We start from the raw sequence: 11,256 nt of genomic DNA, 5'->3' as shown, positions 1-11,256 counted from the left end.
TGGGATTGGTAAGATTGTAATGTTTTTGAATTTCTTTTCTGCTCACCAGTACTACATTTATTTGATAAAAAATACAGCAACAATTGCAAAATATTATAATTTCTGTGATGAAAAGCTGAAATTTCAGCATCATTACTCCAGTATTCAGTGTCACATGATCTCATGATCAATTAAATGAATCAATGAAAACAACTGTGCGCATTCATATTTTTGTGGAAACTCTGATACATATTTATTTTTTAGGATTCTCTGATGAATAGAAAGTTCAGCAAAATAACAGCATTTAAAAAAATAAATAAATAGATATCTTTTGTAACATTGTAAATGTCTTTTCTGTAGCTTCTGATCAAGTTAATGCATCCTTGATGAATAAAAGTATTCATTTATTTTTCTTATTCCCCCAGACATTTGAATGTGTATCACCGTTTCCACAAAAATATAAGGCAGCCCAGCTGTTGTTTTTGTCTTATCTGCTCCAGAGATATATTCATATTCTACCAAAACATGAAGATTGTACTGTATTACAATATGGAAAGTTATAAATAACAGTAAAAACTGTGATACAGTACAGTCTTCATGCTTTGGTGTTAATGTTTCCAGAACTAATTAGACACCCAGGAAAGCTAATTTATATAAGCTTTTTTTTTTAGACAGATAAGACTTTTAGAGAAATATTCTTCATGAGTTTAAATAGAATGTTTACTTAAAATTATTTTAAAAGTGTTTAAAGGGACAGTTCACCCAAAAATGAAAATTTGATGTTTATCTGCTTACCCCCAGGGCATCCAAGATGTAGATGACTTTGTTTCTTCAGTAGAACACAAATGGAGATTTTTAACTCAAACCGTTGCAGTCTGTCAGTCCTATAATGTCAGTGGATGGGAATCACGGCTTTGAGAGTCATAAAACATACACAAACAAAACCAAATAATTAACCCCTGCGGCTCGTGATACATTGATGTGTAAAGACACAAAACAATCGGTCTGTGCAAGATACTGAACAGTATTTATATCGTTTTTTACCTCTGATTTTCACCGCAATGTCTGAACTGTCCTGAGCGCGTCCAGAACGTGTTTGCGTCTACTTCTTCAGCCTGCACGTGAGAACAAAGTCACCTACATCTTGCCCTGGGGGTAAGCAGATAAACATCAAATTTTCATTTTTGGGTGAACTATCCCTTTAACTTTATTAACATAGTGTATATGTGGGCATTTGTTTTAAAACACATTTTCTTGTCTGATCAGAAATCATGTCACACAGCCAAAAAAAACTTTAATTAACTCACCATGATGTTGTCGGGCTTGAGGTCCTGGTGGACGATATTCTTGCTGTGCATATAAGCGAGGCCTTCACACATGCCACGGATAATGGTGATCATGACAGGCTTCGTTAGCTGAGAAAGAAAATAAAAAAAGCTATGAGCACTATTTGCATTGATAAAAATCAAACAATATACTATATCATTAAAGGTTGTGGGTTGATCTGTAAATTATGTTTTGTGCACAGAGATAAAAAGTTTTTTGTTTGTTTGTTTTTCATTTTAAATTGTGTAGTTTTCTGAATAATTAGGTGTTTGAAATGACAGACTGAATAGTTTAGACAGATTGTGATTTCTGTCACGCACTGCTACTGTGAGGGAGCGCGGAGCGAGGAATGAGGAACGAGGAGAATACTTCAAACAAAGATACTTTAATTAACATCCAACGGAACAAGGAAACCAGGAACACACACATAGCGAGGAAGATGACATTCAATACAGAACAAAGAACTTAGAATCAGGAACACTTTAAATACACAAGACATAACGAGAAACACCTGGGATCAATAAACATAATTGCACATGAGGGAAAACTGGGTCATGGAAAGCGCGTGGGGGAGGACAACACAAAACACGGAACACAGGACTGACATTACTCCCCACTCCAGGAAGGCGCGTCCACGCGCCCCACAACATCCAAAAGGGAACGGGGAACGTTCCGGGACCCATGGTGGATCAGGCAGTTCAGGGCGCCATGGCGGAGCAGGCAGACTAGGAAGCCATGGCGGATCAGGCAGACTAGGAAGCCATGGCGGAGCAGACAGTTCAGGAGGCCATGGCGGAGTAGGGAGTCTAGGAGGCCCTCAGCACTCGGCCCGGCCTCCACGGACGGACCCCTACTACCCCCCCCAAAAGAATCCTTGGGGAGTATGTCGGTTTCAGAGGCTCTCCGTAGGCTTAACTCGGGAACTGTGGCCCTCCCTGGGCTTGACTTGGGGACTGGAGCCCTCCTTGGGATGGACGTAGGAATTGGAGCCCTCCATGGGCTGGACATGGGATCTGGAGCCCTTTCTGGGCTAGACTCAGGGACAGGAACCCTATCTGGGCTAAACTCGGGGACTGGAGCCCTCTCTGGGCTAAACTCGGGGGCTGGAGCCCTCTCTGGGCTAAACACGGGGACTGGAGCCGACACTGGAGTGAGCTTTGGGGCTGGAGCCGACACTGGAGCGAGCTCTTTTTCTCCTCATCCTCCTTCTTTGGTTAGAGGTGAACGGAGCAGCCGGTGGGCTTGACATTGGCGTGACCAGCGGGCTTGACATCAGCGCGGCCGGCAGGCATGACTGAGGAACGGCCGGCGGGCTTGAGAATGCCGCGGACGGCGGACTTGACGGGAGGCTGGTTCTGGCTCGGGGCCGGACGCTCTGCAGACATCGGAGGATCCCTTCCCTCCAGCTTAGTCCCGTGGTCTCTGGGAGGTCCACGTGCCAGAACAGAGAGTTGATGGCATCGTCATCTAATGCCATCGCCGCGGCGAGCCCGCAGAACTCCCAGGCGTACTCAACGAAGGGGAGATCTGTATGGGCTAGGGCAATCAAGTGTGCGGCGATCTCCATAATCGCGGGGGAAAAAACAAGAAAACAAAATACTTTCAAAAACAAAACGGGGAGAAGGGGCGCCGCTTACTGTTATGGTTCGGTATTCTGTCATGCACCGCTACTCTGAGGGAGCGCTGAGCGAGGAACGAGGAAACGTGGAGAATACTTCAAACAAAGATACTTTTAATTAACATCCAACGGAACAAGGAAACCAGGAACACACACGTAGCGAGGAAGATGACATTCAATATCGAACAAAGAACTTAGAACCGGGAACACTTTAAATACACAAGACATAATGAGAAACACCTGGGATCAATAAACATAATTGCACATGAGGGAAAACTGGGTCATGGAAAGCGCGTGGGGGAGGACAACACAAAACACGGAACACAGGACTGACAATTTTCTGATATTCTCTATGACTATATTTTTTTAGTTCATGGAGCACATTTCTACACACGCTTATTTTTCTTCTTTATTGAATTTAAACATTCTTGATTTTTAACTAGTGTTTGACTAAGTTTAGGATAAATCTGTTATCAGTTAAATTCTTTAACATAAAGTAAATAAAAATAGATAAATTAAAATGTCATTTTTAACAGTATCTCCATGTATAATTGTGAACTGAACATAAGCTTTTCCAGAGTTTTCCCAAAGATAAATTCCAATGGGATATTCCACTTGCCCTGAGAGTCCAGCCAGGGTTCAGCCAGGAGCTTTACTACATTGGAATGATTCAGTGACCTACAATAAGATCACATGTGCCAAATATGAAATATCCCAAATGGCAGTGGGTTAAAATGTCTAATTTCTTTTTTATTATTATTAGGCTATATGCAATGTAACGCAGTAATGGCTTACAAAACATTATATTAAATAGTAACAATTTTTGTTTTCTCATTTTTTTCTATTTTCTCACTTTTCACAAAAACACAACATTTATTCTGCCTATCCAGTCTCATACAAAGCATGCTGGGAAGAAGTACTGATTCACGAAACAAAACTGATTCATGTAGTCTGTCTCAACACAAATGGATGAAGCAGCGTATTAATTTTATGGATTGATTGCAATTTAGTTTTGTAAACAAAAAATGTGTAAGAACTGTTGCTGTAGTTCATTGTAAATCAGTAATAAGCAAAATCTTTTTTTGAGCATATACACAAATACTCACTGATATATATTTTTCTCTTTCTGAATTTCCTGTTTAGTTACAACAGTGGAAGGCACCTTCTTAAGAGCTGCATGGGTATTTCCATAGGTTACTTTATACACTTTTCCAAAGCTTCCTTTTAGTATAAGTAGCAGTTGAAAAAGCCATCTGGAGAAACAATCAAAAATTCAAATGAATTCATTGTTTAATTATTTGATTGTAATTCAAATGATTCCTCGTTGATTTATGTCTTTTCCTCAGTGTTCCAGCTAAATTATGTATTTCTGAACGAATAAACAGGTAAATGGTCAGCAGGAATTCATAATAATTATACCTCACTTTTAGAGATTTAATATATTCTTTATACATTCATTACATTTCAAAGTGTTGTGTCATGTTGTGTTTAGTTTTTAACCCCTCTGATTAGAGCATTTTAACATCTGTGTTAAACTTCAAGCACTAGTTACAGGAAGTGTGAAAAATGTTGCCCCTCTTGTTTTTCCTGACAGAAAGATGTCTTGAGACTTAGCTCATGCTGCACATACTCACTGATGAGATTTTTGTTTTCATTATCCTCTTTGACAAGCCTCAAATCAGTGTCAATAACTTTTGTAACGAGCATTAGTACTGCTGTAAATTCTTCTTAAAAACATAATAATAATAATAATAATAATAATAACAATAATAACTTTATTTTTTATAGAAGCACCTTTAAAAGAGCTTATCAAAGCACTTTACAATATAAAAAAATACATATAAAATAATAAAGAAAATACAAAATAAAACAAATAAAAATTATTATATATAAAAGTACCTACTGTAAATATTTAGCATTTAAAGTCTCAAAAAATTTAACCGAACAATTCAGAAACTGTATTTTCACTAAGTTTTAAAATATTAGTAAAGCAATCAAGAGCATGCATGCATAAAAAAAGACTTAAATAAAGCAGTTAATAAAACCTCAAAAATTAATGAGTGATACATTTAATTCCACCCTATTCTGTCATAAAAACATAATAGCAATTTCTATATGCATCAGGACATTATATTTATGTAAATGTATGTGTAAAAAATAATGCAGTTGGTGTTACAAGCTATTCAAATTCATAAACAGACTGAATTAATGATATATAAATTTTTAATGAATTGTTCTTACCACTGCAATTGTCCAGTCTTTAAAACAATGTCATGACAGTCAGACAGACAAAAAATAAACCAGATGAACGGCACCAACTATCAGTCACCAGTAGTGTTCGTAAAATGACTTTTGATGGCAGTAATTCTCTTTAGCCACCTACTTTCAGGATCCCCACTCTATTTTGACCAATGAAGTTTGCTTTTTCAGTTCTTAGTGATTACAGGTTCAAATTTTCAGGAAATCATTCAACAGAGATTGCTGCGGGACCTTTTCAGATACACTCACCAAGAGCAAAATCTAAATCTAGCAGATGAAATATTTAAGAGAAGAGTGAAACTATTAATTAACTATTACTAATTTCCATGATTCTTTCCCCCTGTGAAGTCTGGAAATCAGAATTTAAAAATGTTCTACTTATTCCATTTTTTCCCTTAATTTCTATTTTTTTCTTGGAATATGAATTTTTTTTCATTCCATATATTTCCTCATACATCTCTTATTAACGCAAACATGCACTCTCATTAATTTTTTTCAGTTCCACCACCAGAGGTCCCATAATTTGAAACTATTAATTAACTATTACTAATTTCCATGATTCTTTCCCCCTGTGAAGTCTGGAAATCAGAATTAAAAAATGTTCCACTTATTCAATTTTTTCCCTTAATTTCTATTTTTTTCTTGGAATATGAAATTTTTTTCATTCCATATATTTCCTCATACATCTCTTATTAACGCAAACATGCACTCTCATTAATTTTTTTCAGTTCCACCACCAGAGGTCCCATAATTCCTCACACACCTCTATTGTAATTTCTTAACACACGCACGCGCACACACACACACACACACACACACACACACAAACAAACACAAAATGTTATAAAGATGCTATATTGCAGTTTTTCTGAAAGTTCAACTAAGCGACGACATATTATGGAGTCCCATGACAGTTTTTAGGAGACATTCATAATTTGAGTCCCAATCGATTGCTTCAATCGTTTGGCCATTCCGCATGTTTATATGTTCGATTTGAAAACCATCCTCTATGTTATTGTTATGGGGAGTCATGAACCCATTTCTTGGTACAGTCATGCTGTTACTGTATGATGGAACCATTGCATTACTGCGAGAAAAATATGAGGAAACACAAGAGTGGTTTCATATTCATAGCTATAGATTAGTAAATAAACCTAGAAAATAAAGTGAATTATTTGGCTTTGTAGGCCTACAGTATAGACAGCTCTTATAGGAAGTTACAGAATAATAACATGAGGGATGTTATTCTTGTGTTTACCAAATACACTAGAAAACACTTTACTTTCTGTTCATTGCTTGAACAATAAATATTTTGGGATGTTTCAGACAGTCAGGCAGTTCCACACATTTACATTGTGGTGCAGGCCTCTAAAAATAGTGTCACGTAAAGAAATTATGCATTTTCCTGTCATCCCATATGTTCCCATAATTCATCACACATCTCTAATTCCTTGTAATGAATAGCTTGTAAATAAATAATTTTGGTGCTTTCTTGTTTTCTGTGCAGTCTTGGAATATTGAGATCAGTTTTTCCCCCATCATGGTATCATGTCAATACCAGAACCATAAGAACCATACTTTTGAATAAACAGTATATCATAGAGGTGACTTACTCAATCACACTTACCTGTATGAAAAGATTAAAACACAAAAATAGGCTACAGCGAAGTGATTTGTTCTGGATTTGGGGTGCATGAAAGAAGATACTATATCACAGTTCCTCTGAAAGTTAACTTTCAGTTTTAATGGCAATGTGTTAACATATTATGGACTTCCAACTCAGTTTATTGACAAAAGAAATCACTGAGAATACACAGTAGATATCTTATCAACTCTGACAAGTAAAGTAAAAGTACAAGTATAGTAAAGCAATGTACAAGAACAGTAAAGCAAATAGTTAGTAGACAGCATGATCATCTAATTTAGATAAAGCATTGAGACAACAGTCATCATAATTTGATGTATTCTATATTTCAGCACAGAAAGACCCCACAACATTTTAATTACATTAAAACTGCTCTTCTGTATTTTTCAAGTATCCTTTAATCAGTTGAATAAAACCTGAATTCTTCGGTTTCAACAGGTTTGCCATTCTTCATGACTACACGTTGATATGTTTGAATGCCTCGCTCCAAATCGTTGTGATGTCGAGTCATTGCCCCGTTTCTTGGTGTGACCGTTGACCTCTGAATGCTGCTGTTACTGTGTGATGCAACCAACGCATTGCTCATCTAAGAGAACATTAAGGAAATGTAAAAGTGGTTTTATGCTCAAGCTCATCCAGGGTTATTTTAGTTAACTTTAACTGATATATATATATATATATATAACTTATTTTATTTCAGTTACTTGCCAAGGCAACATTTCTCATTTTCATTTAGTTTATCTTGATTTACTAAAATAAGTACAACTAAATAAAAGTTAATGAAAACTACATACATAAAAAAACGCATAAAAAATACAAAAACACAACAAATGTACTAAAATATAAACAGAAAATATAAACAAATTCAAAACATTAATAAAACTATTTAAAAATGATTATTATTTTGGAATTCTTACCAGAGAAAAAGGGGTGGGCTCTTCTTCATAGTCACACTTACATTTAAACCTTAAGTTTAAAAAATGAGTCGTGTAAGAAGTTATGCATTGATGGAGCTTGGAGTATGTTAGAGCATTTAGACATAACTTCACAGGTGAAAAACATATTTCTATGCACATTAAAAGTCCATAACTCATCTGAAATAAATACATACGGTAATGGTCCATAGTAGTTTTTTATCAACCCACATTTATTACAGGATGTTGTTGCCTAGTAGTTTGGTAAGAAAAGATCACATGTGAAATCAAAATGCCTTTTATCACAAAAATTATATTTACAATCGCAACCCTGTTATTTTTATTTTTTTTAAATGAAACTGAATGGTCTAATTAATTAAATAAAAGAAAACATTCAAGACATATTTATTTGAAGCAACATAAAGGACAGAATACTGTATTTCATAATGTATTTCATTATTTCCTTACCATTTTCTTTGCTAATGCTCCTCTTCAATGTTGTGAAGGCACGTCGTGATTCATGTCTGAACTGACTTGTTTCCCACAGAGATCTCTGTAAGTCTCATATGATAACCGCTCCGCCCATCTGTCAGCAGGAATGTTCCAGAGGAAGCCAAGCAAGAAACAGAAATAAAGGACAAGAATGAGAAACTCGTGCCATGAACTTGACAAGGCCATACTTTCTCCACAACAGTGTTTTACAAACATATTTATTTAGGTTAGATAAAATAGACTTAAGTTAGAAAATAGTGATTAAAATAGGACTCTTTGGGCTTCTAACAGGTGTTATGTATTACACAGTTCAGAATTTTCAAAAATCCCACCCAAAATAATGTTTAGCTATTTCCTGGGTTATCTAATGAATTTAAATACAGTGCACTGAAAAGCATTGACAATTAAAGTGTGTTTTTAATAGGTGTAAATACCTCTGAGACTACAATAAGATGATGATATATAACCTCCAAAAGATGATTAAATATAATCTCCATTTACCATATAACCCTTCCTTAAACATTCCATAACAATCAATCATTCTTTGCAAACACATTTTCTTTCAAGAACTGCAGAATGACAATTAAAATACAAAGGTGGCTCTTGAACTTGTTTTTTTGGAATGTTTTCAAGAAGGAAAAATGTGGCCACTATTGTCTATCAGAAGAGACTGGAATATCCAGTTAATTATAAAGATTTTTGACATGTATACAAGCCAATTTCAGAGAAGACGTGAATATTAGGCAGTAGTCAATTAGCGTTGTTTTGTTAGCTGTTATGACAATTCAAGTCTTTTTTTCTATAGGAAAATATTTCAAATTCTATAATGCCATTAAATGCTGTGAACGGTATGCTTTGATCAAATCACTGTTCCATATACAGCATAGTGCACGGCTATATACAGAGCCAAAGCTAATCCGTATTAGTAAATACAACAGTACTCGTAATACGTTTCTTCAGGACTGTACAGTGAAATTTCCAGTTCTACAGTTCTAAAGAAGTTCTTGGAAAGTGAAGCAACAGTAACAGCAGACACCTGTTGTGCTTATAGCAGGCTGTAGCTCTGTGGATTTCTGGGTGAATATATTGAACATTGCCTGTCAAGTTATTTATATAGCACTTTATAATACAGATTGTGTTAAAACAGCTTTAAACAGTGTTAAACAGGAAAATAATGTTTCAGTGATGCAAACAAAATTCAATTCAAACATTAATTTTTTCAGTTAAATGTAAGTGTGATTATTAGTTCAGTCAGATTTGCATTTATTTGGTAATAGTGTATAATTAATAAATAATAGCCTTTATATAAATAAATACTTTTTTTACATAATAGTTTATTTTATGCTTTACAGAAATTGCATGTAATAATCTGTAGTATCTGTAGTAGTACACAAAAAGTCACACTTTATGTACAATTGTATGTAAGACCGATGAACAACACTCACTATGAGTAAAACAGAAAGGAAAATCAGCTTCTATGGGCAAAACAAAGATGCATGATTGCATATTTGGACTTGAAAAGCAGGTCTCTGTCAGTCAACCAAGTTCTTTAACCATAACAAAGTACGTCATTACATGGACTACACTGATTTTCACACAGACTTAAAAATGGACAGGAAAGTCATTACTAAATCATGTTGGTTGTCCTCTTCATGATACCAATTTATCAGTGCGCTTAACAGAAGCTCATTGAGGCCTCTATATATTTCAGTTGGATTTAAAGAGTAAAATAAATGTTTTAAAGGGGTCATATGATGCAATTTCATTTTTTCCTTTCTCTTTGGAGTGTTACAAGCTCTTGGTGCATAAAGAAGATCTGTAAAGTTGCAAAGACTAAAGTCTCAAATCCAAAGAGATATTCTTTATAAAAGTTAAGAGTCAGCCACACCCCCCTAAAACGGCTCGTTCGAACACGCCCCCACATATCTACCTCACTATGTGGGAAGATTTGCATAACACCGCCCAAATGTTCACGCAAAGAAAGAAGGCATAACTTTTATTCTCACTGTAGTATTATTGCCGCTGCCGCCATGTCCTGAAGACGCTGTGTGCTTCGTTGTGAAAGCGAAGCTACTTTGGTCTTCCAAAAGAGGACGATATCCGCTTCGTCATACCTAGAGCTGATCCGTGCTGGTCGCTGAGGAAATACATCAACTGCACGCTGTGGATCGCCGGATCGGCTTTCACCGCTCCTTCGTCGGATCCGCCGGGACCGCCGGGACCGCCGTTCTCGACCCCGCCGCCTCAGCTCACTCCCGCTAGCTTCCCCTCACGCTAGGCCGCTGTGTTTTTCGTTGTGAAAGCAAAACTACTTTGTTTGGCCTTCCAAAAGAGGACACGACTAGAAATCAGTGGTTAAGTTGTATTTACAACACTGTTCCAGAACAGTTCAACCCAAATATCCAGATGTGTGCAGCACATTTTATGGAGGACTGTTTACTGATCCTGGGAGAGTTACGTTAGACTAAAATGCCGGCAGTTCTGACTCACGTAAGTACGTTTTCATTTAAAGGATTTGCCACTGATGATTCAAACGCGAGTTTTGGGCAGTAGAGTAGCACTTGTTGTTTGTCATTTCTCTGATCACAAATACAGACAGGGTTTTATGTTTACGCGGCACGATGCAATGCAACGCAACGCGTAAAAAGACAGTATAAGTCATTATAATCAGTAATTATGTCCCCACTGGATGCAACAAATGCCTCGTTTGTAATGGGTTTTAATGTTTATGTCTCGTCGCTCCGGCCGGACACGGCATCAACAGTATGTGAGGGGCGTAACATTTCCGTCTCACGCTTGAGGTATTCGGCCAATCACAACGCACTGAATAGCTGGCCAATCACAGCACACCTCACTTTTTCAGACCGATGAGCTTTGTAAAAATCAACGCGTTTCAAAAAGGCGGGGCATAGAGGAGAAACAATAATGTACAGTATGTGGAAAATAATGTGTTTTTTTAACTTTAAACCGCATAAACACATTTCATTACACCAAATACACAAAATAATGTTCTTCTTAGCAAC

General features: G+C 36.5%; 1 long non-coding RNA gene across 1 annotated transcript; it reads right to left on the bottom strand.

The window, feature by feature from the left end:
- Positions 1–7,023: 7,023 nt before the first annotated feature.
- LOC107726657 (uncharacterized) lies at positions 7,024–8,363 on the bottom strand. The gene is made up of 3 exons (XR_001638289.1): positions 8,210–8,363; positions 7,745–7,793; positions 7,024–7,413 (listed from the first exon to the last, which is right to left on the bottom strand). It is a non-coding gene; the product is annotated as an uncharacterized LOC107726657 (long non-coding RNA).
- Positions 8,364–11,256: the final 2,893 nt, after the last annotated feature.

The sequence above is a fragment of the Sinocyclocheilus rhinocerous genome, unplaced genomic scaffold (assembly GCF_001515625.1).
Source record: "Sinocyclocheilus rhinocerous isolate Xijiao unplaced genomic scaffold, SAMN03320098_v1.1 scaffold5, whole genome shotgun sequence".
Lineage (NCBI taxonomy): Eukaryota > Metazoa > Chordata > Actinopteri > Cypriniformes > Cyprinidae > Sinocyclocheilus > Sinocyclocheilus rhinocerous.
This window is presented reverse-complemented; position numbering and strand designations above follow the sequence as displayed.